The following is a 27,009-nucleotide window of genomic DNA, read 5'->3' on the forward strand; positions in this document are numbered from 1 at the left end:
AAGAACTGGTGGGAACATTGTCCAAAGAAAGTAATGGAAAATGAGAAGGTCAAGATCCTGTGGGACTTTTGAATCCAAATGGACAAAGAGTTGAAACACAATACACCAGACATCACCATGATCAAGGACAAGAAAGTGACCATCATCGACATAGCAGTACCCGGTGACAGCAGGGTCATTGAAAAAGAACACGAGAAGGTCACTAAATACCACAATTTGAAAATCGAGCTTCAGCGTCTATGGCACAAACCAGCTGAGGTCATCCCAGTGGTAATCGGCATGCTGGGCACCATCCCAAAAACACTAGGGCAGCACTTGAAACATCTTCGAATTGACAAAATTGACATCTGTCAGGTTCAGAAGGCAGCCCTGTTGGGATCTGCACGAATACTACGCCGATACATTACAACTTCCTAGGCTTCTGGGTGAGGCTCGAATTGTAATGAAGGCCAACAACCAGCTAAAGATCTGGCAGCTGTGAAATCTACAACAACAACAACAACAACAACAACAACAACAACAACATCAACAAATTATTGCCAATTCTGGGGGTGAAGCCTGGGGAGGATAGGATTTGGGGAGAGGAAGGAGCTCAGAAGGGTATAATGCCATACAATCCACCCTCCAGGGCATCTATTTTCTTCAGGGGAAATTAATGCTTGTAGTCTGGCAATCAGTTGTATTCCCAGGAGACCTGGAGGGTGGCATCTACATTGGCCCATTAATATGGCTCTTATTGATACTGTGGATGATGTGACCTGGCCATCTGACCAAGAAATCTTTTCTTTGGTGAATAAGCTGTTTGGTGTATATTTTACACTGTTTCTATGCCCTAGCTTTTTAATGGCAGTCAGTCACCAGTTTTTTGGAGCTTATTTTAATGTCATTGGCCATTTTAATGACTTTATTTTTAATTGGTATCTTGCAATGGCTTTGTTTTGTTGTCTTATAGTTGTAAAGCTGCATCAAGCAGGTCTCTGGGGAGGGCAACATATACATTTGTTAAATAAGTAGCTAAATTTGGAAGAATTTTCTTGATTGCTTCTTTAAAACATTTGTATGGTTACTATCCATCATCCAGATCAAATTCTCCTCTAATTCCTGGATTTCTAAGTGACTCCAGGATTGGTGCTGAAAAAGGAATTATAATGCACATGGAAAGGAGTATGCATAAACTAGAATCTGGAAAAGAGGCCATTTTCAGAAATATACAAGGTTTCCCCCTCTCGGTGAAAAAAAAAGTAAACATAGGGTTGATTCTGAGTAGAGCTCACCAGAATTCATTCATGGTTATTTTTATTATTTTACCTTACCATCTCTAAGATCTTGGGATGACGCTGGAGCTAAATAAAATCAATCCAATTCTTAAATAAACGATTAACCAGATATAATTGTCGGCTTCCTGTTAATATTAATATCAGCAGGCATTTAATCCAAATCACTGTGTTATTGTATGTAAGGCTCCTTCCGCACATGAAAAATAATGCGTTTTCAAACCACTTTCACAACTGTTTGCTATTCCGCACAGCTTCAAAGAGCACTGAAAGCAGTTTGAAAATGCATTATTCTGCATGTGTGGAATGAGCCAATGACATATGTTCTGTGTGAATGGACTCCCCTAACAGGATCCCTGGCACCACAGAAAATAGCCAAGAGGGGTATGTGTGAAAAACAGGTAGGGACTGCTGCTTTGTCTCTTGCTTTATCATTTATTTATTTATTTTAAAGGGACAAAGTGAATCTCCAGGTTGCAACCTGGAACCCCTGGATTTCACACAATATCAGTTTTTCTTGGCACAGAATTTGTATTAGCTTGGTATAAAATTTTCATTTCTTTTGAAGAGCAGAATACAAACAGATCTGTGTATATGCATCTGTTCACAGCAAGGATTTTCAATATGACTGGCATATGTTTCATTTGCATCATGGGAAATAGAATTATAGACTCAAAGAATATTGCAAGGAACCCCATGGGGCATCTAGCCCAATGTCCTGGATTTTGGTAGAATATTCTTTTAATAAAACTTTCCTACTTTATTTAAATTCTCCAAGTGGTTGTATTCTTCACCCTTTACTGTGGTCCTGAGTAATTTTATAGCAGTATACTGACCATTTTTGGCATATCTTTCAAGTATGGCTGTAACTAGGATACCACTGGTGATTTCTGTTTTGATTTTTTAATGTTATTTTGGTATTTTTCAGAATTGGGCTACTGGAAGTCTGAATACAGGCACAATTGGGATCCAATCTGAATAGAATAGATGGACAATTCTACCAGGGCTATAGGCCAATAATTGAACAAATAAGCCAGTGAATGAAGGGATTGGTGGGGAACAGAAATCAGAATGCATGCAGAAGAGCAAAAATTTGGATAAAAAGCTGGCAGGTTGAGAAGGGACCAGACAAGGAAACAGAAGAGGAGAAGGCAGTCATGCTTGCAAAAAATACAAAAAAAAGCCATCCATACAAAGTTCCAGGTATGACCTGGAAACATTTATACTCAAGCAAAGCCAGGAGAAGCCAATTGGCTACTGAATGCAATGGTGCCACCTCCAGGTTGGGAAATTTCTAGAGATTTCAGGAGATTTCACTACCTGGTGGTCTACTTTATGTTAAGTTGTTACTTCTAATTACTCATTTCAAAATACTGTTCTGAATGGAAAACAGGAGCAGAGGAAGAACCCACAGCCTCACACTCAACCTTAGGTTGTGGTGCCTTCTCCACCTATCCCAGACTCCTTCCCTTCAAAGTTTCTCCTGCACGGAATCTGGTTAGGAAATGCTGGCAGACTTTATGGAAACCTATCAACCCAATGAATTCCATTTCCTTCCATGGGACTGGCAACCTGATTATGGCCAAGTTAAGTGAAACGTTAAGTCCCACTGACCTTCTGAGACTTACTTGTGAGTGCATGTGCCTCAGAGTGCAGCCTCAGTTATGAGGATGGATTAAAGGTGGGGCATTAGTGGTGCAGACAGGAGTGATGGAATAGGGCAGTGTTGGGGGAAGAAGAGGAGGACATGGGCCCTTTAAATCTGGGCACTTTGGCATTTTGCCAGACAACTTCACTGCTGTTCAAGCCTCAAACGGGTGGCAGTGCTGTTTGTTTCAAAAGGCCAGGTGCACTGGATAGTGGCTTTGCATCTATCAAGGTTATATTTTTTGCTGTTTGCAGTTGAATTTCCTGGCCTCTCTCCCAGGCCAGCACTTTGAAATCAATTAGGTTTTTTCCCCCCTATTGTGAATGTAAATTATTCAAACAAATATTTGGAAAGCACCAGGGGGACAATTTGATGACCACAAAAGGTTCAATTTGAAATATTCTGACCTTTACTTAGGAGTGGTTGAATGGGAGATTGTAGTCCAGATAACTCTGTTCTTTATGATTAATTATATTTCATACAATTTTATGGATTTTATTAATTTAGATACATTTTCAATGTTATTATCTCAGTTCTTCTTGAGAAGAACTGATTTCAGCAGACATGTATTTTGTCTTGTTTTCTGCACTCAATAATTTCTTGTCTTTTTAATATTACTTTGATTACAGTTTTTAATACTTCATCTACGGTATTTCACTGTTTGGTTTACCCCAATGACAACAACTTTTATGTTCCTACCCAACTGAGAAGCCATACTAGACCAGCCAAATGACCTATTTCATCCAGCATTTTTAACAGAGGCCAATCAGATGTCCCACTCGGCAACAACCTTCACCTGCTGACTGTTCCTTAGCATCTGACAATCATAGTTTTTTTGTCTCTGAAATTGAAGGCCCCATTCACCTACCATGGTTGATGGCCAGTGAGAGATCTATCCTCCATAAATTTGTCTAGGTCCCAATTAAATCTAAGTCAGTGGGCATCACCACACTGTATGATCTGTAAATTCTACGTCAACTATCTATCATGTGAAGCAATATTTCCTTCTGTGTGCCTTGAATCTACTTTCAGTACCAGTGAGTTTCATCAAGTACCTGAAGTTATAATATTATAGGGAAAAGGTTGCTGTCTATCTACTTTATACACACTATTCATAATAGACATCTAACACATCATTTCCTCAATTGCCTGAGAATAAAAATCATACTATTTTGACTATGTGTGTGTGGTGGTGGTGGTGGTGGTGGGGCTTGAGTGAAATCTCTCGCTCTACTGTGGAGGACTCTGGGATACTGGGAGATTTTCCAGCTCCTAATTCCTGATTTAAATCCAGATGCTACACACTGAAGATTTATTTATTTATTTAGAATATTTCTATGCCTCCTCCTCCTCCTGTTCAGTGTCTTGCTTTGTGGTGATTCTTAGAAAAATATTGCAGATAGAAATGTAATGCTGTCTTATATCCCACTCCTTTGTGAGGACACCAGGACTCCCCAGACAGTCTGCTGCAGGTCTGTTTCGGTCAGCAAGAGTTTATGCAAGAAAATAGCTTAAGGAGCACTTCCCCTCTGTTTTATTTAAGGGATTTTGCAAAACAGAACATGAGAGTGTTTTTTTTAAAAAAACAAATTACTGTATTACAGTCCATTCACTTTTTTTACCTCATGCAATTTAGAACAAAACTTCTTCATTTCCTTGAACTGTATGCAGCCATGTAAACGTTCCCCTTCTCAACAATACCATGAAGTAGATTAGACTGAGAGAGTGACTGGCCCAGGGTCACCCAGAGAGCTTCACATCATAACATGGATTAAAACCCAGGTTGCCTGAGTCCTAGTCTGGTGATTTAACTGATGTCTCTTTATTTGATGGTTGGACCATTCCAAGTTGGCATGTGTAAATTCTTTGTCACATTGTTAAATGACCAAGAAACAGTAGGGTGAAGTTATGCCAGTTAAGGCAACAAGTTTGACAGAGACTTTCTGAGACAAAGGAAACACATTCTACTGTTCTCTGTAATATTGAAGTATTTTAATGACACTATTGTTAAATACAGCTTGTGTTCTGGAGGCAGATTTTTTCACATAACTGCACCCGTTTCAGGAAAGGAACAGTGAAAGTTTTTCATCTTGCTGTAATTAATTGTCAAGTGAAGGTCATGCAGCTTGCATTTTTTACACCATGGAATTCCATATGACAGAAGGAAATTATATTAAAGGGAAGTGGTGACTGTTTGCTGTCCTGGGGCAAGTGGTTTGCTAGTCCTCTTTCCCGAAATCTACCAAGGTAGATTTAGATCCCCAAATCTACCAAGGAATGAAGAATGAAAGCTTTGTGTTCCAATTCAAGATCTTTGCTTTTCCCTTCAGTATATGGAAAGTCCTGAAAGGAAACTGATGTGAGACAAGCTGGTGACGATGACCTGCTAAAGAGAGAAAGAAGTCTGTGGGATAGAAATGAAACAGACAGGTAGACTCACCTGTCGTTGTCCTTCAACCTGTAGCAGCTCAACAGCTTGCCATGGAGTCACTAATTGAATAGTGGATGGCCTGTATCAGCAGTAAGCCACACAGAGACTCTGAGGGACTAATTGCCAGCTGCTGTCAGCTTGTGGGAAAAGAGAAGTCCAGGAACTACTGTAATGGGCAATATCTGCCATCTTAACTTTTAAGTCCTATATATGCAGTTGTTCCAAAACCCATACACCCAAAGGTCAATGACACCTTAAAAAAAAATTAAACTGGGTGTCTGGATTTAATTGATTTGCTAAAAGTAGTCATCCTTTTTAGTTCAGAGAACTTCCTAGGTGACTAAAAAAATAAAATATTTTGACATTATCCGTAAAAGTCAACATCACCTTTAATCCAGCAAGCTGCAGTGAAAACTACTGCATGCAGTGTCCAGGAGGCAGGATACAACAAACCAATCAATTAAACTTGGGGAAATACTATGGTCTTCACCTGGCACCTAAAGGACTATACAGAAAGTGTCAAGTGAATATCACTGTGAAGAAAGGAGGAGTACACTGTCTGTGCCTTTATTATTCCATAATTTCTATCTGCACATCATCCTACCCTAGGCAACTAAGATAATTTTGGGACAAGATCATGTACAATTAATCACAAGGCTCAGTTCTGTCTGTTAATTTTCACCATTTACTCTTCATATGTTAACACTGCACAGAGGCACAGTTACACAATTATACAAAACTGCAAAAAACACAAAATGAAACCTTAATGTAATTACATGTCATGATACAATCAAGATTGATTTTTTTTACCTGTGCATGCCACTAAAACTTTACAAAAAAGAACCTTGATTTAGTTGTACTCACAGTCACAGTGATTGCTGTGTTTTATCAATTCATGGATGCCTAGTTGTAAGCTTCCAGGCCCCACTACAAGGTGCTATAAGTGGCTCAGGGAATAGGAACTGACATGAGAACAAGACACGGTTCCATATAAGATGGAATTTTCACAGAAACTTTTGGTCTCCATATTGTGTATCATAGAGGTGGGGGGAGTGGAAGAGGTTGGAAGCTGTGCTTTTCCAAGGTCCAAAGTATACGCAGCAGCAGTGGCGTAGGAGGTTAAGAGCTCGTGTATCTAATCTGGAGGAACCGGGTTTGATTCCCAGCTCTGCCACCTGAGCTGTGGAGGCTTATCTGGGGAATTCAGATTAGCCTGTACACTCCCACACACGCCATCTGGGTGACCTTGGGCTAGTCACAGCTTCTCAGAGATTGTAAGCCCCTTTGAGTCTCCTGCAGGAGAGAAAAGAGGGATATAAATCTAAACTCTTCTTCTTCTTGAACAATGGAGATAGTTAATCTCCACTGTCTCTCCCGAAGTGATTTAATTAGCACTCCCAACCAATTATATCACAACAATTACTCAGTATTTAGAGGAAAAACGTGCACCCATCACAGCTGTTAATTAGAATTCAGGAAAATAGCCCAGGCATTCTCTTGCATCCCGATGACTCATCAAGCTTCTCCTGCCTTACTAGCGTGCCCGGCCACACGTTGCTGTGGCTTCAGTCTGGTGAAGTGGAAAAGAAAGAAAAGGGAAAGTGAACAGTTCGAGCATGTGTCATTGAACAATGCTTGCAAGGGATGGGAGGGACAAGGGGCCCCTCGCTCCCCTCCCTCTCTCCCATTCCCTTGCATGGCACCCTGCCCCCTCCCTCCCTAACGTTCCCCTTCCTCTGTTAGGGTGGGTGACCCATGTCCAGATGGTGGACCCTGTTCCTTTCATTCCATTCCCTTGCAGGCGAAGTATGTTGCTATTGACGTCCATCAGATGGAGCTGCTGCGGAACCATACCATGCTTCCAACTGTCACAGGTGTGGCAGGTACACAATAACTGGCACAGTTGTGACATGTACACAACAGGAGGTGTGGAAACAGTATGGAAACCTGGCCACACACGAATGCGATGTTGTGTGAAAATTTCAAAGCAATTTCAAAGCAGTAGTTTGGGAGATTACCTGTCAGCAGAAAAACGCACTGATAGATTTTTATATATATAGATTGTTGGAACCCTGGAAAAGCACTCAATTCTTTGTCTCCCGCCTTCCTGCCAACTTGCCTCATGCTGCCCCATTTACCCTCACAACAGACTTTGAAGTAGGTAAGGATGTCACCACTTCGGCAGAACCAGTTGTTATAATGTTGCTTCTAAACAACCAGTTGTTAAATTATTTGAATCCCACCACTGGAACCAGTTGTTAAATTATTTGAATCCCACCACTGCTCACAACTCAGTGGGAGGATCAATGGGAAGGACTTTGCAGACAGAACAGCAAATATTCAGTCCATGGCATCTCCAGTTAAAGTATAGACCTTTCCCTGTATGAGACCTTGGAGACCTCCTGTCAGTCCGAGTGTATGTGTGGAGGTATTTGATAAGCTAAAAAACAATGTTAGACTTCAGAAACCCTTAACATCTATCTCTAATGCATGCACAGGTTGAACTGATAATCCTGCATTGCTTGCTCAGCAAACTGTTTATAGCCCAATCTCTCAATAAAATTTATGAAAGACTGGAAAGTACATCCCAGATCTGTCAGAAGCTACTTTCTTGTGTGAATTTTCTCAGAAATGTCAAGAACCTCAAGACCAAAGTGCTTCTAATAGTAATAAAAGTGGTGAGAGATGTCCTGCCGTGATCGTCCCAATAAATGTGGATGCTCAGTTATACCACCTTCTGGGAAGAGAAGCCTAATGTTGGATTCACATTCAGTTATTTTGAATGTTTATCCCTTCCTGGGTAAAATGATGAATTGGGCCCCTAAGTGGAGAGCTAGGCAACACCTTCAGTTTCTTCTGAATCTAACCTATGCCAAGCTAAAATGAGCTAAGTTAGTACCAGGAGACTTTTATTTTTGATAGGATTTTGCTCTGTTTCCATTCACCTATACTCAGTTTTACATAAATATGTTATTTCAGTCAGTTGAGGTTTAGCGGTTAGAAAATTGTATGCTTCCTCACTAGAATATAGTACTGAACAAATATGAGAAAGATCATTCATTTTTACCCACTGTCTGGGTATTTTGTGTGTTATTGAACATGATACTTTGATACATGAACATTTATGGCAAAATGTATTTTAACTTTCAAACTGATGGGAGGAGCAGGGCTAGGTAGGCACCAGGAGCAAGGCAGAGTATTCTAAAACAAAGAAGGTCACCTATACCCAGTTTTACACAAATATGTTAGTTTGGTCAGATGAGGTTAAACAGAGTCCCTTCTGGCAGATAGGGACAGACTTAGAACTTATGGCATAGTGGCAACATGGTTCTTCTGGGATTCTGTTGTTAGGCCTCTGATTCCATACAAGAATTTCTTGAAATCAGCAATCTTAAATAATAAACCAACATTTGAAATTAGAAGGGCTAGTATAAAACCTGTTAACCATCCAATTCTGACTGGGGAAGATTCGAGTGAACAGAGAATCCAGGGACATGCTACAGGGTCCTTGTATAGAATGCATTTAACCAGTCCTGGTGTCCCTGATCCCAAGTTGGGAGTACATGAGGGCTCAGATGATGTGGTACTGGATGTGACTGAAGACCACTTTTTTCCTATTTTTGTTTTCTCATGCCTTCTAAACAAGTTAAAATGATCAAAAGGTTCTGCTATTTGCAGGAAAAATTGAAGAAATTAAGGCAGAAACCCAGAAATTAATATTCCTGCTGAAATTTTTTTCCAACCCACTTCAGACAAAGGAATATTTTCAAATCATGGAAATTGAGGAATACCAATATGGGATCTTACCCATCCCCCTGCAGAATCCAAGATCATAATACAAAAGGGGAATTGTTGTGTTATAGTGGATCAGAGATCCTTCAGCAATGACAAGAGACTTCTACTGAGTTGGTCTCCTGGAATATTGCATGGAGGGGGACTGAAATACAAATTCTAGGAGCTGAACTTTTCCCATGTGAAAATCCTATTATTTTGCTCTAGGAAACTTGGAGCCTTGAAAGTTTCAAAATCACAAAAAGGGACAAGACAGGGGCATCCTACAGCTGGCCTTGCCTGTTTGGGTTCTAATGGATTTCTTGTAGGAAATATTCAGGTTTTTAAATTTCCCCCTTTGGCACTTGCAGTATATCTTGAATTTCCAGAACAGTCTCTTGTTGTAGTATCTTCCCTCTTTTTCTAGTAATGATAGACTAGAAAATCATTGAACTAGTCTGGGAAATTTCTTAAGTTCTTTAAGCTGATTCTTCCCTGAGGCTAATGTAATAATTGCTGGGAGCCTTAATGCATGTATTAGTACATGGGATGAGGATTGATTGTTGAAATGTGGGATGGAAAACTTCAATCCCTCTCAGATTCTTTCTTTTGCAACAGAAGTTCCCTTCTTTCATGATAGAAGCTTTAAGGGCCATAAAATCAACCAGCTGGGATTGAGCATGTTGAATCTAATACTGGAACATGACTTGGTAATACTTAATGGAGGAGAGTGGATAAATTTGGAGACTATGCTTCCCCTCACCCCCTATCAAGGGTGCAGCTTAAGTGACTATTTCTTTCCCCGCACTACTCACTTTTCCTGATAATTTAAAGGTGAGGCCTTTTCTTGGATCAGGATCTGATAAAAAATTCTGGGATTTTGCACCATAGAGTTGGGAGATTTTCAAGTATTGATTACATGTACAATATGCATACCCTGGTCTTTTTTTTCAGGAACTCAGGATGGCAAATATATTTCTCCCCTCCTTCATGTTATCTTTGCAGCAACCCGTGAGATAGGTTAGCCTGAAAGACAGTGATTGACTCCGGGTAACCCAATGACATTAATCCAGTTTGTACTCAGAAGGTCTCCTTGATCTGAGGCCAATACCATACTGTATTGATTCTCAGCTCTGGAGCATATTTAACATGATTCTCTCCAGCTCTGTGCCATACTTGTTGTGCCATTACTCAAATGAGATGGCTGGTTCTCATTTTCTTTTAAGTGTAAGTGGCAGTAGTGATCAGTGGTAGTCTGTCTGTCTGTCTGTCTGTCTGCCTAGTTGCCTACCCTTTTTTCCCCAGTTCCCTATCCAAGGGGTTCTGAGGGGCATACATTAATCTCTGTTAGGTTCCACTGCATCAGTACCGAGAACTGGTACAGTCATTCTTGCAGGCCCAGTGAGGGGAAGCCGTGTTTGCTTTCTCATCAAGTTCATTCACAATGCTGGAGATGGGTGAGACCTGCTAAGTACAGCAATGTAGGTTAATTGTGTTATTTATTTGGCTTTTATTTATTTTGTTCCATCTATACCCTATTTTTTTCTCCACAATGAGGATACATTGGCTTACCCCATTTTCCCTTTCTCCATTCTATTCTCCTAAAAATCCTCTGACTATCACTCCATGACAGAGTAGAGCTTCAAACCTGGTCTCCCAGATCCTAATCCAACATTCCAACAGCTACCCCACACGGATCATACCAACACACTAGGTTTTTAAAGGTGTTTGATATTAATCAGCCTGGAAGCAGCGGGGTTAACTTTTACTTAGCTCCCTCTGACTGGACAATTAACAGTGTAATCCTGTATAAGCTTAGAATGGAGGAACTGAGCATAGGGTAGCAATGTATGGCAAGTTGGTGCTGAAACCTCCTGGTTACCAAAAAGCACAAGGAAATGAATGGGATGGGGAACTGTGAAATTTTTGGATGGGAACAAGGACTTCATCTGATTCATACCTCCTGACAGCTTGAGCAGTTTCTAACAAACGGCTCCCAATCTCCTTTAATTTGAATAAGATTAAGAGCCTGCTTGCTTTCTTGGTAATGGCATATTGGACATACTGTGCACAGTGTTAGCAAGCTGCCTTTTAAAAACAGCTTCATTATGCTCCCTTCAGGTAGAGGCCATGGCTAGAGGCAAAATCCTGGCCGAGATGGATCACTGGGCTGATCTGATATGGCAATTCCTGTATTTTCTGTGTTCAAAACTAAGATACGATTTTAACCAAGCATAAAGGTTTCACAGCAGGATGGAATAAATCCATTTTGTTGTTATGAAAAGAGGAAGAAGGGGGAAAATACATTTTTAATCAGAGCTTACTGACATTAGTTAACTGGCTGCCTGAGAGCGGGGGGGGGGGGGGGGGAGATGAGGCAAGCATGGACCAAGTTTATATGTGATATTGCATTGGAAAACACAGAGCCTCAATAGATTCTTGCAGAGGTGTGTGTGTAAAAAGTGCTGTCAAGTCACATGTAATGTGGCAACTCTCAGTTTTCCTAGGTAAAAAACAGTGATGGCTTACCATTGCCTACCTCTCAGCAACCCTGGGTTTTTTGGTTGGTCTTTCACCGAAGTATTGATTGGGGCTGACCCTGATTAGCTTCCAAGATTTGATGAGAGCAGGCTAGTCTGGACCATTGAGGCTTCTCTGAAGTGGCATGAGGGCATACCTCTTCTCCTCCTATTGCCTTCAATCTAAAACTAGTGAAACACAAGAAATAATGGCACTAGACTCAACTAGGACGTAATTGCGACAAGGGGCAGGGCAAATGGTGAGCTCCGGAGCTGTGAGCATGCGTGCCCTGGGCCAGCTGGGCAGCTGAGCCACACCCAGCCCTGATCGCATGATGTCACGAGATGGAAAAGGATGCAACACGCTCCTTATATATTAGGCAGTATGCGGTTGCTCCGGCCTCTTTCAAGGCCTGGAGCAAAACTGACCCACCTGCCTCCCTAATTTTTAAGGATTAGGTGGTTTGGGCAGAGGAGCATATCCTTGTGGGGAGGCAAAGCTTATGCAATGGATCACTCGCGGTTGGGGGCCTTCTTAAGAGGCTTGGGGTGGGACCAGAGGTGTAGCTAGAGAAAATGGAGCCCGGGGTGAAACTGAGTTTTGTGCCCCCCCCCCCACCATGACCAAACAACATTTTTTGGACCATGTCATCTCAAAGTCACCATCACATTATAGAACATGCCCCAACACACAAATCTGAACACACCCAGGGCTGCCTAGTTTAAACAACATTGAAAGTGATGCTATTTTTTGAAGGGGGGAATCCACACTGAAACAGCATTACTTTTAATGTTGTTTAAACTAGAGAGCAGGCAAGGCAGAGACATCCATGGCTAGCCCAAAGTCACACTCTACACTTTGGGGCCAAGCAGAAGGGATTTGAACCCAGATCTCCTCCTTGAGGCCACACCCACTAGTACTCCAAGCATTTTAGCATCTTATGCAGCCTCAGTCAGAACTGACTGTCTTGTAAAACAAACTTTCTCTGCCTGATATATGCTTCTTTTTTTTGTCCCCAAATGCTTGCAAATCATTCTGCTTTTTTTGCAGTATAACCAAGAATGTCAGGCTAAACATGCACTAAATGAATGAATAAAGAGAGTGGACATAAACTGCAATCCTATGCAGAGTTACCTCAGCGGAAGCCGAATGAAATCAATGGGCTGAGACTGGAGTAACTCTGTACAGGACTGTGCTGTGAACTATTCACAATACATTTTACTTCACTCATTGGCCCACCTAGCTCAGTACTATCTTTCCAGGGTCTCAGGCAAAGAAAGAACTTGTCCCAATGCCTACTAACTGAGATTCTTTCATTGGAGGTGCCAGGAACTGAGCCTGCATTCTTATTCAGGCAAACAGGGTTGCCATCTCTGGCTTACAAAATTCCTGGAGATTTGGTGGGGGTACCATGGGAGAATTTGGGGAGGGGAATAAGCTCAGTGCCAATATGTCACTGTAGGATTTTTGTTTATCCTATACTCTACGGTATATCATAGAGTCTATACCATTTCTGCCAGGGAACTGATCACTGCAGTCTGAAGACCAGGCCCCACTTTGAGATTGGTGGTCCTAAATGCCAGGCAGGTGCTCTCTCACTGAACAACTGGCCCGAGGTGAGTTTTGTGGCCAAGTGATGAATCAAATGGATTAATCCAGTCTTAGTCCAGTCCTAGTCCAACATGTTTGTCACTATATCCATCAGACTCCGACTGATATCCATCAGACCCTGCCAGAAGGGATAAGGAACCCCCATAGTCTCTCTCCCCCAAATGGCACTGCTACTCATGTTTAACCTCAGAAAGGACCAACAGAAAGGAAAGGACATTCTCTGGACTTCCTGCCAGCATGATGTAGTGGCTAGAGTGTCAGACCAGGATCAGAGAGACTTAGGCTCAAATCCTTGCTCTGCAAAAGAACCCTGCTGGGTTACCTTCAGAGGCGTAGCTAGGGAAAATGGAGGCCGGTGCTAAATCTGAGTTTTGCTCCCACCCCCCACAGCTGCCCTCCCTCACTACAGCCAAAGTCTGTTTTGCAGACAGAAGGGAGGGAGAGAAATGGGGGATTTGTTTTGCATCCCAGAGGGAGGGGAGCAAACTTCAGAGGATGCAGGGTCCCTGGCTGCCTCTGACCCACTGAAACTGAAGGCTTGAAGCTAGCAAGCTTGAAATCCTAGAGATGCTGCCAGAGAAAGGGGTGGGGAGACCCTGTTTTTTCTTCCTTGGAATGCAGCAGCATCCTGAGTGAGTAAAGGGGCGATCCATTCCCAGGTTTCAGTCTGCAGAGCACATGGCAGCAGCGGCTGTGGCAGGACTGGGGGCCCCTGGTAGGGTGTTTGGGTGCCTCTGTCCTACACTGCTCCCCCCCTTAAGCACTTACCTTGTCTTTTTTCCTTAATCGCTTCTCTCCAGTCTCTCCTCTGCTGCGTTTGTTCTCTTCCTTATTTATAATGCAGGTCACTTCCTCTCTCTTGCTCTGCTTTCCCTCTATCAACTTCCTGCCCTTTGTTACCCCACCCCCTCTGCTGCATCTGATTGAGTACCCTCCAGGCTCCTGACCCCGCCCCCTGTCACACGGCTCGCCTCGCCTGGCTGGCTGGCTGGCTGCAGAGTCTCTCTGTGAAGGGAGGGGCAGAGAGCTCCTCCTCAGGCCCCCTCCTTTTGTTTAGGACATTCACAGATGGTCCTGCTGGCTGCTGCAAGTCTGTCTGCCCACCGAGCAAGGATGCTGTGGCTGCGTGAGCCGAGCTGCCGGTGAGGGGGGAAGGGGGAGGGGGCGTTGCTGCATTTTTGCGCCCCCCACGTGAACTGGCAGAGGCGCGCCTGGGACAAGCCGCCCCGGATGTCCCCATTGGCGCTTCGCCACTGGGTGGGACGGGCTCATGGCGCATGCCGCGGAGGCCTCTGCAATTCGAGCCTGACACCCCAGCAGTTAGGGGGTCACAAAGGGTGGGTGCCCCGGTCGCCCTATACCTCTCTGTCCTCCCTCCCCAATAGGGATTGGGGTTGTTGCTGGGGTCAGCCAGGGGTGCTGACCAGCTGCTGATCAGATGTGCTCCTCTTGATTGCCCAGCTTCTGCCTTAAGGATGTTGTAACAATAAAGAGGGCTGCGGTCTGTTTCATTCCAAAGAAGTGTCCTGTGATTATTCACCAGAAAAGCATCTGCACATCTGGACGCAAATACTTAATTTAATTATGTTCAAGGTTAAGAATCTTTGGTTTTGGCATCCTGGATGGAGTAAGTAGATGTATCTTGGAAAGGCACTGGAATGGCAAACCCTGAAGACGTAATCAGAATGTAACCTGGCAGGGAAGAAATGGAGCCCAGGAAAAGTCTTGGCAGGTCAGGGTAGTGATGCTTCCAAAACTTTCTATTTCCCATTTTCTCCCAAGTTTTGAAGTTTAGAATGATCTGGGTTTGATTTTGAACTGGATCTGAATGTGTTAGAATCCTCCAGTGTAAGATTTATGATGTCCAAATTTTGGCAATAATTTTTCCACAACATTACATCTATTTTGTTCCTTTATTCATGTAAAATATCTAGACATTAGGTAATGGTAGTCCCTAATGCAAGCATTGGGTCATTGCTGACTCATGGGTAATGTCACATCACGATGTTTACAAGGCAGACTATCTTTACAGGGTAGTTGCCATTGCCTTCCCCAGTACTCTACACTTTACCTCAACAAGCTGGATACTCATTTTCCCAACCTCACAATGGTTGACGGCTGATGTTATTGTTTTCCATATTCTCTCTTAAGATGGCTCACAACACAGTAGATCAGGACAATATTTTTTTTAAAACCACATGGAGTAAAATTTGAAATTCACCTCCAATAAAAGGAAGCATAATCTCTAGTTGTGGCTACCTCTAAAAAGGCCCTACATTGCTACCTTAAAAGGAGGTGGGGAAACAAATGGAACTTGTAAAGACATGCATAGTAACAGGCATTTATGGGAGCAAGGTGCAACATCCAACTCCTTCAGTTCATTTTAATCTCTTTCCCTCTCTTTGTTACTGAGCTGCAAATGTTCATGGGTCAAACTCTAAAAAAAAGGAATCTTGATGCAATTGTGACTACAGCTTTACCAGGTTCTGTTTGTGTAGTGTTTTACCAACTGCAATTATGTATCAGACTGCTTTTTTGCAATGTTTGATCTATATATGTTAGTAACACAGGGCAGGGGACTGAAAATGAAGTTGAAGTTGCAACAAACTGTGCTTGATCCACAGTTTATCGAGAAATACATTTAGAAACTCTGTCTCTGTCTAGAGAAGTGGGCAAAATTGGCCTCAGGATAAGTACTAATATATCAAAGTTCATTTACGTTGGCTCCACAGCACAAACACAGGGAATCATTATTTGATCACAGCAGCTAGAGAAAGTGGAGAGGTGTGATCTCCCAGAATAGAGATGCAGAGGCAGACATCAGGTGCTACACTGGGAAAGCTGCAGCTGCTTTTCAGAGAATGAGCAAGATCTGGTGCTTACCAACCATTGCCCTAAAAACCCTGGCCACCACTATTCACTTCCACTGTGATCCCAACAGCCATTTATGCTAGAGAGACCTGGAAGACATCAACAAGTATCAACAACAGGCTTGATGTTTTCCAACAGGAGTGCCTATGTCAAACCCTGAAGATCCAATATTATAACCATATCTCCAATGAAGAGGTGCTTCAAAGGAGCAGCTTGTGCAAACTTCACACTATTGTTGCATATAGAAGACTTTGATTAGCTGGCTATGTCCTTTGTATGGAGAACGGCCAGATCCCAAGTGAGGTGGATACCTCCTGATGCCAAATGACAACAAGGACCCCGAAACACCTAGAGGAGAACATTCAAGCATGACCTGAAGACACTGAACACTACATGGGATGAGGCTGAAACACTTGCCTAAGACCGAAACTGCTGGAGAGCTATGTTACTTAGCATGGGAGGATCTAAGCCTACTAAGTAAACCTTTGTCTTATATCTATTCTTCATCTAGGAGAGATTCTAAATTTATTTCTAGATTAACTGTGGATCAAACACAAATTGTGAAACAACAAAAGAATGGAAAAATTGAAATTATCTGTGGTAAAATCATACAGCAAACAGATAAACACACACTTTTCAAAAATCAGTGAGTGGAACTAAAATAATAGCTTTAAACATTGTTTTAAAACAACTGCTGAAGACAGGCATGTACCAGTATGCTAAATGTGTTCCCATGTTTCTGACTTAGAAGTCTGTCTTGCCAAGGACAAATGCTTCTTTTGACAAATTATGATGAACTATCCCTATTGTGATATGGTAATGGTCTTTCTGTCAAATCCTCATAACATATGCACGCAGGCTGCCTCATTGCCAGACAGGAACACCATCCTCCAGGTGAGATTGTGGAATCCCCTGGAATTACAGCTCATCACCAGACTACAGAGATCAGTTCCCCTGGAGAAAATGGAATGCCTTGCAGGTTGAACTCTATAGCATTGTATCCCATTGATGTTTCTGTCACCCCCAGACTCTATTCTTAAATCTTTAGGAGTTTCTCAAACTGGATCTGGCAATGCTTCCCCCCTCCCCAATTGCCTGATGGCTGGAGGGACCTGGACATCCTATTGCCAGACAATCTGAAGGAAGGATTCTCTTATGCAATATAGTGGTACTAAACATGGCCCAATTCAACTAGTTGTAATGTGGACTTACACCATGGTCAGTGTAACGTAAAGGGGGACACCACCCTGACTGGGGAACACAGACACAGACAGAAATAATAAACTGGAGCGGTTTATAAGATGAACAAAAACTGAAGACTTTATTTGCTGGCTAACAGAGGCTTCTCAGATAAACTGGAGAGGAAATAAGCGTATTGGTTTCAGAGAGAGTTTGCTTAAGCTTAACGGTCGCTGAATAAAGACTGTTTCTTAAAGCTTAGTGGTTACAGAAGGCAAAACTTATTTCTTGAGATGTTACCTCACAGACACTAGATGGTCTCTGTTCCACACACCCCTTTCTCGTTAATATACCCCAAGTCTAAGTCTGGTAGGACTGGCACACACTAGCCACCTACCCTCTCAGTCCCCTACTCAGGCCTAAAATGCCCCCTTTCGGACTGGACTTCTGATGACTGGGTTTAGAACAGGGGACGGACAGACTATGTCTGGGCAGGCTAGCTGCCAGGCACCTGAGCGGCGGTTCACACTCCACCAAGACTCAGGGCCTTCCACACACTCCCTCAAGCTTCCTCAGCTTGAGTCAGAAATCCTTCTCTTGTCAGAGCTGACAGACTGCCCAACTCTGCTCTGCTCTCTGACAGCCTCTGATCAGAACTGAACTCCACTCTCCGTGCTGTAAGCCCACTGGCTCCCCCTAGCTTTTTCCAAACGTTACTGGACCTTTTTCAACCAATCAGGTTGGTTCTCTACTTGTGGAGCCTTTTTCTCTTTTTCTGGCTGTTGCTAAGGCCTTCTCCCTTTGGCCTGCTGTACACCAGCCCTTCAGGGTGGGGCAAGTTCGTTACAGTCAGCTCATGGACTTTTACCACCATTTCTGACAACGAGGGGGGGATTATTTTTGTCTTTTTCCATGAACTACCAGAAAGCCCTCTGGAGACAGTGGGGTGGTGTCATAGTGGTACCTTCCCTGGCCACCAGGGGCCCTGGATTGGGCTGCCCATCTACATTTTTAGATTGTATATGCAGTTTGTGACGTGTGTTCTCACACAGTTCATTTCCAACAAACCACCTCCACCCAAGAATTCATTGCTGCAGATGGTGAGACCTTTCTTCGCTCAAATAAAGACACAATAACGACAGGCTGGAAAAGGAATGGGCCGCAGCCCAGTTTATTAATATATAATAATCAATAACATGATCAAACTTCAACTATGTACAAAATGAAGCTGGGCGGCAAACGGGTCGCACATCAACATCCCAATCTCCATTGGGAAATTCGGGAAGGGAAGCCCCAGAGATATCACTCCGGCTTCCACCCTTTCCGCCTTTGCTGAGGAGACAGGCACCGGCTAAGCCCATGGCCGCCTACCGGCCCGCCCTCCTCTCCTTGCTTGCTGGGGTGTCGGGCACTGACTAAGCCCATGGCCACCTATCGGCCCGACCCAACCCCACTCCCTGGGGTGTTGGGCAGCTGCCCGGCCTGCCGGCCTGCCAGCCTGCCCGCCCCCCCCGGCCCTTCCGCAGGGCACAAGCCTGGGAGAACCTGCCGGAAGGCTCGTTTTCTCCCCAGATGTGCGACTCCCGTTGTCAAACCTGCCACGAGCTGCCCCTCTTGCAGCTCCCCACCCAAGCTTCTCAAGCCTGAGCCTGTCTGGTCCTCACCAATCGGAGGAGGGTGTAGCGCACTGATTGCAGCCAAAGGTCCGAGCCCCACCGGGACAGGTGGACACCATCTGGCTCTAACAGATCTTTGTTATCCTGCGAAATCTCTGCATGGTCCGCCACCGCTCCCCCGAGGGAGAGCACCACCTTGGCGGCCGCCTTGTTGACCTTCCGGCGGGCCCTGTCCACGGCCGCGGGGTCCATCGCCCCCCTCCAGTGCACCCGCTGGAGGAGATCTGACCACACCAAAGTCATGCCGGGCCGGTGCTTCGCCAGGCTCCATAGCATGGTGGCCACCGCCCATCTCAGTTCAAGACCCGACCTGGCCAGGAGGTCCTCCTCCCCCAGGTTGGCGACTAAAATGTCCGGTGTGGCCAATTGAAAAATGTATTCGATAAGCTTGCATTCAAGCTCATCCGATAGCATGTTCCCTTGCCCCAACCAGGTGATTCTCACGTGAGCCGCGAGTCTGAGATGCCGGCCCCAATCGGATGAGCAGGCGTAGTCCTCGGCTTGATTGATGATGCTGTGCCCCACGACCCACACCTGTCGGAAAACAGTCTGCGGCGTCCCTGGAGGCACTGAAAGGGAATCAACATGTTAAGTGAGGGCGGATGTAAGCCCGAAAAGCGTCCGAGCGCCACCTGCCCAAGGTGCGGATTTCGTCATGGGCCCTGCCCTGCTGGGCCGCGGTTGTGGCGGCCCCAATCCTGAAGGAGTGCAGGCCGCACTCGGTGGCTGGCAATCCTGCCCGGGCCAGGCAAGCCCTCAACACCGCCAGCATCTGGAACCTGGTGAGGGGGGACCCATCCCCGTGCACCAGGAGCATCCCGCCTTGCCGTGGCCTGTGGCGGAGCCAAGTGGTTAGTGAGGCAAGGGGGCAGGTCACATCACCCGGCAAGACCGGCATCGTGACCCAGGCACCATGGCCCTCCTGATCGGTTTTGGAATGGGCAAGCCATGCATAGACCATGTCTCCGGACAAGACCAGGTGCTGCCGCTGCAGCACTGTACCTGGAAGCTGGTCCCTGGTGGGGGCCACCAGCTCCCCTGGCCTGAAAGCCCTGTGATGCGCCAGGTGGAAAGCAGCTGTAAAGAGCAGGCACTCATAGCGTGAAGCGCAAACCTGCCGCAACTCCCCCGTGACTGCTCGGAGCACCTCCCTGGTGATGGGGCACCTTAAGTCCCTATGGCTGGGGCCTGAGCGCCGCCAGCCAGCCGCCAGTCGGCGGACGACGAATGTTTTAGTTACATCCGGGAAGCCAGAGATCCTGCAATAAAATGCAATCCCGGCCAGCTGCACCCCCATGGATCGTGGGTGCATGCCCCGCCCATGGAGGTAAACTAGGTACTCAAGTAGGAGGCCTGTATCCACCCCACTGCGGACCGACCGCCCTGTCGTCGCGGCGTAGCTCTGGAAGTCGCGCACGGCTCTGTCGTACTGTCTACACGTGGCCGGTGCCAACGAATTCAAAACACCCGTGATGACGGTTCGCTGCCAAGGTTCCACAGGGACGCTGGCACTGTCGCCGGGAACAGCTCTGCCCCGGGGGCCAGGCGCCTGATGCGATCCCCCTGCTGGCGAGATTTGGCATCGGCAATCTCATTCTGCAAACCTGGAACGAAAGCAGCTTAAAAGGAGATGTTATACTTCAAGCAGGTAAGAACAAGATCGCGCACCAGACGCATGACCCGTGCAGATTTGCTAGATTGCCTGTTCACCACACGCATGACGGCCTGGTTGTCGCACCAGAAGAGCACCCTCTTATCGAGCCAACAGTCGTGCCAGATGTGCACCGCCACCAGTATGGGAAACAGTTCAAGGAAGGTTAGGTCCCTAGTGATTCCCAGTGCGTGCCAAGATGCAGGCCAGAGGCCCTGTGCCCAGTGACCCTGGAAGTATACACCGAAACCAAAGACCCCTGAGGTGTCAGAATGCACCTGTAGCTCCAGGCCAGGTTCTACAAACGTCTGCCACAAGGAAATGCCATTAAAGCCCTGGAGAAATGTTTGCCAAACCTTAAGGTCCCCTTTCAGTCCCTTTGTAACCCTAACGTGATGGTCGGGGAACCTGTAGCCAGACAAAGACCTCGCCAGCCGGGAGCAGAATGCCCTGCCTGGTGCCACCACCCTGCAGGCGAAATTAAGGTGACCCAGTAAGGACTGGACCAGGCGCACCCTGCATTTTCGCAGGGGCATGATCGACTGGATTAGGTTGGCTAGAGCAAGCAGCTTGTCTCTGGGGAGTGAGGACGTGCCATGGACCGTGTCCAGCTGTATGCCTAAGTATCTGAGGGTGGGCAAAGGGCCCTCCATCTTATTGGGAGCCAAAGGGACCCCTATTTTGGCTGCCAGCGTTTGAAAGGCCCCCAGTGCGACCTCGCACTCCCTGGTGCCCTGCCTGCCGATAAACAGGAAATCATCCAAGTAGTGTGTCACCAACCCGGAGGGCACCTTCTGCCTGAAAGCCCATTCGAGAAAAGTGCTGAAGGCCTCGAATGCGGCACAGGCTATGGAGCATCCCATGGGCATTGCCTTGTCCACGTGCCAGAGCCCTTGAAAGTGGATGCCCAACAGCTCATAATCTAGGGGAGAAATGGGCAGGAGCCGGAAGGCGGACTGGATATCGCATTTCGCCAGTAATGCACCCGGGCCAGCTTGCCTGATAAGGCTGATGGCCTCGTCTAGGGTGGCACACCGCACTGTACATACCCCGGGGTCTATGAAATCATTAACTGAGTCGCACCGGGGATGGGAGAGGTGTTGTATCAGGCGAAACTCCCCCGGGGCCCTCTTAGGCACCAAGCCAATGGGGGAGACCCTCAGGTTGGGGAGTGGAGGCTGGCTGTAGGGACCGGCAATTCGACCAGCCCTCACTTCCTTATCCAGCTTGTCTGCCACCACGTCGGGGTGATCCCGGACCGATTTTAGTTGTTAGCCTGATAGGCCTTCCTGCACCCCTGGTATGGGATTCTGAAACCCGTTGCAAAGCCATCCCCAAAAGGCGAGCTGCACCCTTGTCAGGGTAATGCTGCAGCCAGTCTAACAGCACCCCCAGCCGGACGGGTGTGGGGGGCAAGGTCTGCAGCAAAGCTGAAGTTTCAATGCTTTTGGGAGGCAGCAGCGCCGGCATCCTTCTGAGAGGGCCCGGTGCCAGGGAACCGGGCCTGCCGAAAGGGAGGGCGGCCGACTGGCTTTGTGCAGCCCACCCTGCTGTGGTTTCCAGAACAATTGGAGCAAACGTGATCATACTTGCGTTTTGGTCGCTGGCAAGTGCCTCTATTAAATTCCGAGCAAGTCCCTTTCGCCACCCCCCGTCCCAGGTAGCTTCTGGGAGGCCTCTCGGTGGCGGAGGGCTCCGATGCTCCTTTCATGGCCGGCTGGACCTTCACGAATTCATCCATGTTTGGCTATCGCGGATCGGGGTCCCAGCAAAAGCGGCTCTTATGGGGAAGCCGCTTCTGTGCAGGATAATAGTCCTGCGTCATAGGCTACGGCCGCACTTGGGATTCGCCGGCCAAGGACCCGAGGCCCGCAGCACACATGCCATATGGGCCGTCCACAAGTGCCAAGCACGCGAGGGGTAAGGCAGCCGCTATCAGGGCCAGGTATTCAGTAAAGCCCTTCAACCAGTTAGAAAGTTAAAGGTCTGCTCCGCCACTTGCTGGATTTTTCCTCTTCCGCTTATCGGCCTTGCCTCCCGGACAAGCCTTCTGCTCCTCCTCCCGCCACAGTGCATCTGAATATCGCCCACGTAATACCTGTCGAGAGCCCGCCTCCCGGAGCTTCCTGGGGAGGTGGGGACCCGTGGAGGGTTCCCGCTTGTCGCCGAGGGGACCGCTACGCAGTAGATGACGCCTCCAACCCCTCGGCTAAGGCATTCCTGCGCTTTTGCTAGCCAGGGGGGAGAGCAGGCAACCTTCTCCCCTTGAAAACCAGAACTCCCAGCTAGCTTGCATTTCATCATCCTCAGTTGACTTACCCGATGAAGAGGAGCTGGGCGACCGCCTGGAGGACCGGGAGTGTCGCGACAACCGCTTCTTCCTCCGGCCGTCCCGCTCGGAGGGGCCCACGGACCCATCCACCGACATGGACGTGCTCACCGGAGGAGACAGCTGGAGTTCTTCTGCTGTGCCCCAGGGATCACTTCCCCAGATGAAGAAGGCTGAGCCGCCAAACCCGTCGACCTGCCCCTGCCTATAGGGGATAGAAGCCCCAAGGCTGTCGTCAGAAGCCGCCTGCCGATGGCCGCGCCGATCCAGCTTCCTTCAAACTTCACTTCGGGGCCCTCCCCCCCACTGCCTCCGGGTCCCCGTCTGGGCATCGCACTCCTGTTAAAGGAGGGCCCGGGCCCTGCCTGAAGGAGTGGCAGGTCCCTCCTGGGAGGAGGCTCTCTTTGCTCTTTCGGCCCCGCTTAGGACCCATTGCGGCAAAGCTGAGACCTGGCCAACAGCCAAGAGTGAAAATAGGGGAGAAGTGGTGGAGAGGAAGGAACAAAGAGAAAGTAAGCACAGGTGAAGTCAGACCAAGAAGGAAAAGCTGAGAAGAGGTAAGGAGTAGACCAAGCAAGAGGGAGGATGGCCAAGACCAGGCTCCTTCCAGGCCTTACGCTCGACTCAGTTCTGCACACCACGCCTTTCTGAGTCTCGCCGCCGGGAAGGGCGAGGTCTGGGTGAGGCGTTCTTATATACCCTGGCTCCTCCCGCCTTTACCGGCTGGGAGCCAATCAATGCACCCCGTTTCTGCAGCATGCCGCCAAGCCATGCTTGCAACTTATTTTTGCTCCTTGGCTCACCCTGGCAGCAATGGCTGCCCCCGGTTATTCGGTTGCAGCTTTTTTCTTATCCTACTCAGTTCTTCTGTCAAATAAAATGTACAAGATTTATGCTCACATGATGATAAACTTGGGGAAGTGCTGAGATCGGTATTAATATTTTAGTGAACACGTTGTATCTGAGTTTCAGCCCCCTCCCCTATATTCAGCTTCAGAACGACCTCCAGGACTACTTAACAGAAAGAAAAAGAAAAGAAATGAAAATAATTCATGAGAATTGGCAGCTGAGTCCATTGAAATTCAGCTAAGATTGATGCAATTGAAATTCAACCATGATTGAAGTGGGCCTGGGGATGGGATGTTGGGGATGATAATGGATGGGAATCTGTCTTCCCTGCCCATCCAGTTTATTAAATAATAATAACAATAAAAATAATTTATTAGTGCTTAAAATCGCTAAGTGATATATAAAGCATATTAAAGAGACAAAGCATACAAGTGACAAGCTTTCAGTCTAAAACTGTACTGCATTGATTGCTGTTCCCTTAATGATTAAAGTAATGTACAATGTTTGTGTATAAAATTATAAGATAATTCTCCTAAATGCATCACTGAGGCTGGATTGTACACTCAAGTTGCAATGGTGACCAAAGTGCTTGTCATTGCTTCCATTATTTTACTAGCTCCCCCAAATGAGAAGGCTACAGATTTATCTGGTAGAGTCTAATTTAGTGAGTAGCATTTATTACACTATTGCGATAAACTCTGTATTTGACTACCCTTTGAAACTGGCCAGGAATTTAATCTAGTAAATTTCAGGTTTGAAGCACATCTTGTGAGAGTTCTATCCTATGCATTTGTCCTCCCTAGCAAAAAGTATTAATAAGATTACTTACATTTATCAAAGGGCTCCACTTAGCTATATCAAGCTGTGATTACACAGTGCCAGATGTAGATGAAGAGAGGCCCTAGGCTATTCCACTTGTGAGGCCCCTCCCGATCCCCCGCCATCACAACTAGAACAAGACGGAAGAGTGTTTTAAACAAAATTGAGTAAAGCTGAGGACAATGGTGGGTATTTAAAATTCTACATTTCACAATTCCTCCTTTAAAGAACATCAGATGTTATTGTTAAATTCTGTAGTGATTGAAAATAAAATGCATAAATATTAAAATTAACACTGTGAAGAACTTTTGCCATAACCAAACTTTGTAAAAATTTTGTGGAATAAGCAGGAATTTGTCAAAAATATTATACATCCTGACCAGAGGCTACCTAGATTTAGAAGCCTTAGGCTTCACCCTGCCAAACCTATAGATTCATCTGGCACTGGATATAGGAGTGTCTTCGGTCTCATTGGTTGTCAACTTAAAAGCAAACTCCAAAGGTGATAAATTCTAGAAGTAGGCTTTCTGTTGATCTGTTGTGTTTACTTTGGAATTTCCTGCTCAGGATAAAAATCTGAAGAACGATAAAGCATGCAGGAAAAAAGAATCAATAAGAATAGATATAGTTTTGGGGTTAGTGGTATCTTTGGGGGCTGGAGAGAAGTCTGGAGGGAAGTCTGGAGGGAAGGACAGACATTATGAATGTTTATGAATGTGCCCTTGTTGAATGAGTTAACAGCACAGATAATACAACCAAGTTTTCTTGTCAGGAATCAAGACACAACAAAGCTAGTCAGTTGAAACCAATTGGTAAGAGTTAACTCATTCAACAAGGGCACATTTATTTTTTAAAGTTTTATTTATTTATTTATTTATTGGGCTTATAGACCGCCCTCCCCTAAGGGGCTTAAAGGCTTCATAAACATTCATAATGTCTGTTCTTCCCTCCAGACTCACCACATTCAGAGTGTGATGCTTCACATAAAGCTATCAAGTAAGAAGTTTTTCTTTTGACAAAACTGCTAGAAACTTAATAGAAATATGATAGCAGATGGGTGATGACCAATTTATCTAAGAAAAGCATCACAGAAGATCATGCCAGAACTTACCTCCTTTCCCAGAAACAAACAATATGACCTTCAAACAGATATTAAAGGAGCATTTATTGATACAGTTGAATTTGCTGAACATGTTCCAATAGCTGTCTTCATTGGGCCAATCATGGCAAGTTCACTCTTATTGAAACTGTTTCGTTGACACAGCATCCATTTCAGTTTAACCAAACCATTACCACCAAGTGACAAATACAATTATCAGGTAATTACCATCAAGTGACAAATATAACTATCAGTTAATCAAATGTGGTTGTGTAAACTGACTTTAATTATCTTTCTTAGGTACACTGCAGGTTTTTTTACGCATCCACATATGCATGAGTATTTGTTCTTAGAAAACACTGCTTATGCTTTCTGCTACCGCAAGCACTGTGAACTGCCTGTGAATCTTTAATCTGAAATGGAGATGCTATTCAAATTAGCTCCCATGTGTCTTCATTCCATTTTAATTAAAAGTAATGAGGATACTGATTCAAAGATCATACTCCAAACTTTTTTTCAACAAGCATGCGGATGATAAATATGTTTGTCAAGGGTAAGACTATAAAGTGAAGCTCTCTGATGTAAATGATCATTGTTGCAATAAAATCAGTACTTGTTAGACATTTATATCATGTTTTCAAATTGGAGATGATTTCAGAATGTGCTTTCTGTGTAGATCAAAGGACTCCAAGCAGTCAAATAGGTTTTGATGCTAGGAATATACAGCCATTTTTATTCTTTCATGAAGATTCATTCACCCTTTTCAGGATTATCATGTCCTGACTGTGAGGGAGGGGGCATAGTTTTTTCCCTTGTAGAAATAAGCAAAGATTTTGAGTAATAAATAGTTTAGTGAGATTGAAAGAAAAACATTGGAAGTGAGCCATTTTGTGAGATTTACAGAGTGGTAGTAGGTTAGTTTTAGTATAACTGTCCATGAGATTTATCAACCTGGAGCTGAATGGGAGATGTCATTGATTGATTAATAAATGATACTGATTAACTTACACACACACACACATACACATACACAAATTTCCCAAGTGAATTCTTCTGTTAAATGGACTGATATTTCCACATGTTCCTTATTCATCATGGAGGAACATGAATCTGAAAGGCTCCAATGGTTACTGGATATGAAATGCTCCAGATAAAACCACAGTTTTAAAATATCTTTATGGTTAAACAAAAATTCACTAGAAATAAGCAGATTTCCATCATTTACTTTACTTCATTTTAAATTTCTATCCCACCCCTCTCCTGGGTCATAGGACTTAGAGA

The sequence above is a fragment of the Sphaerodactylus townsendi genome, linkage group LG01 (assembly GCF_021028975.2).
Source record: "Sphaerodactylus townsendi isolate TG3544 linkage group LG01, MPM_Stown_v2.3, whole genome shotgun sequence".
Taxonomy (NCBI): Eukaryota; Metazoa; Chordata; class Lepidosauria; order Squamata; family Sphaerodactylidae; genus Sphaerodactylus; species Sphaerodactylus townsendi.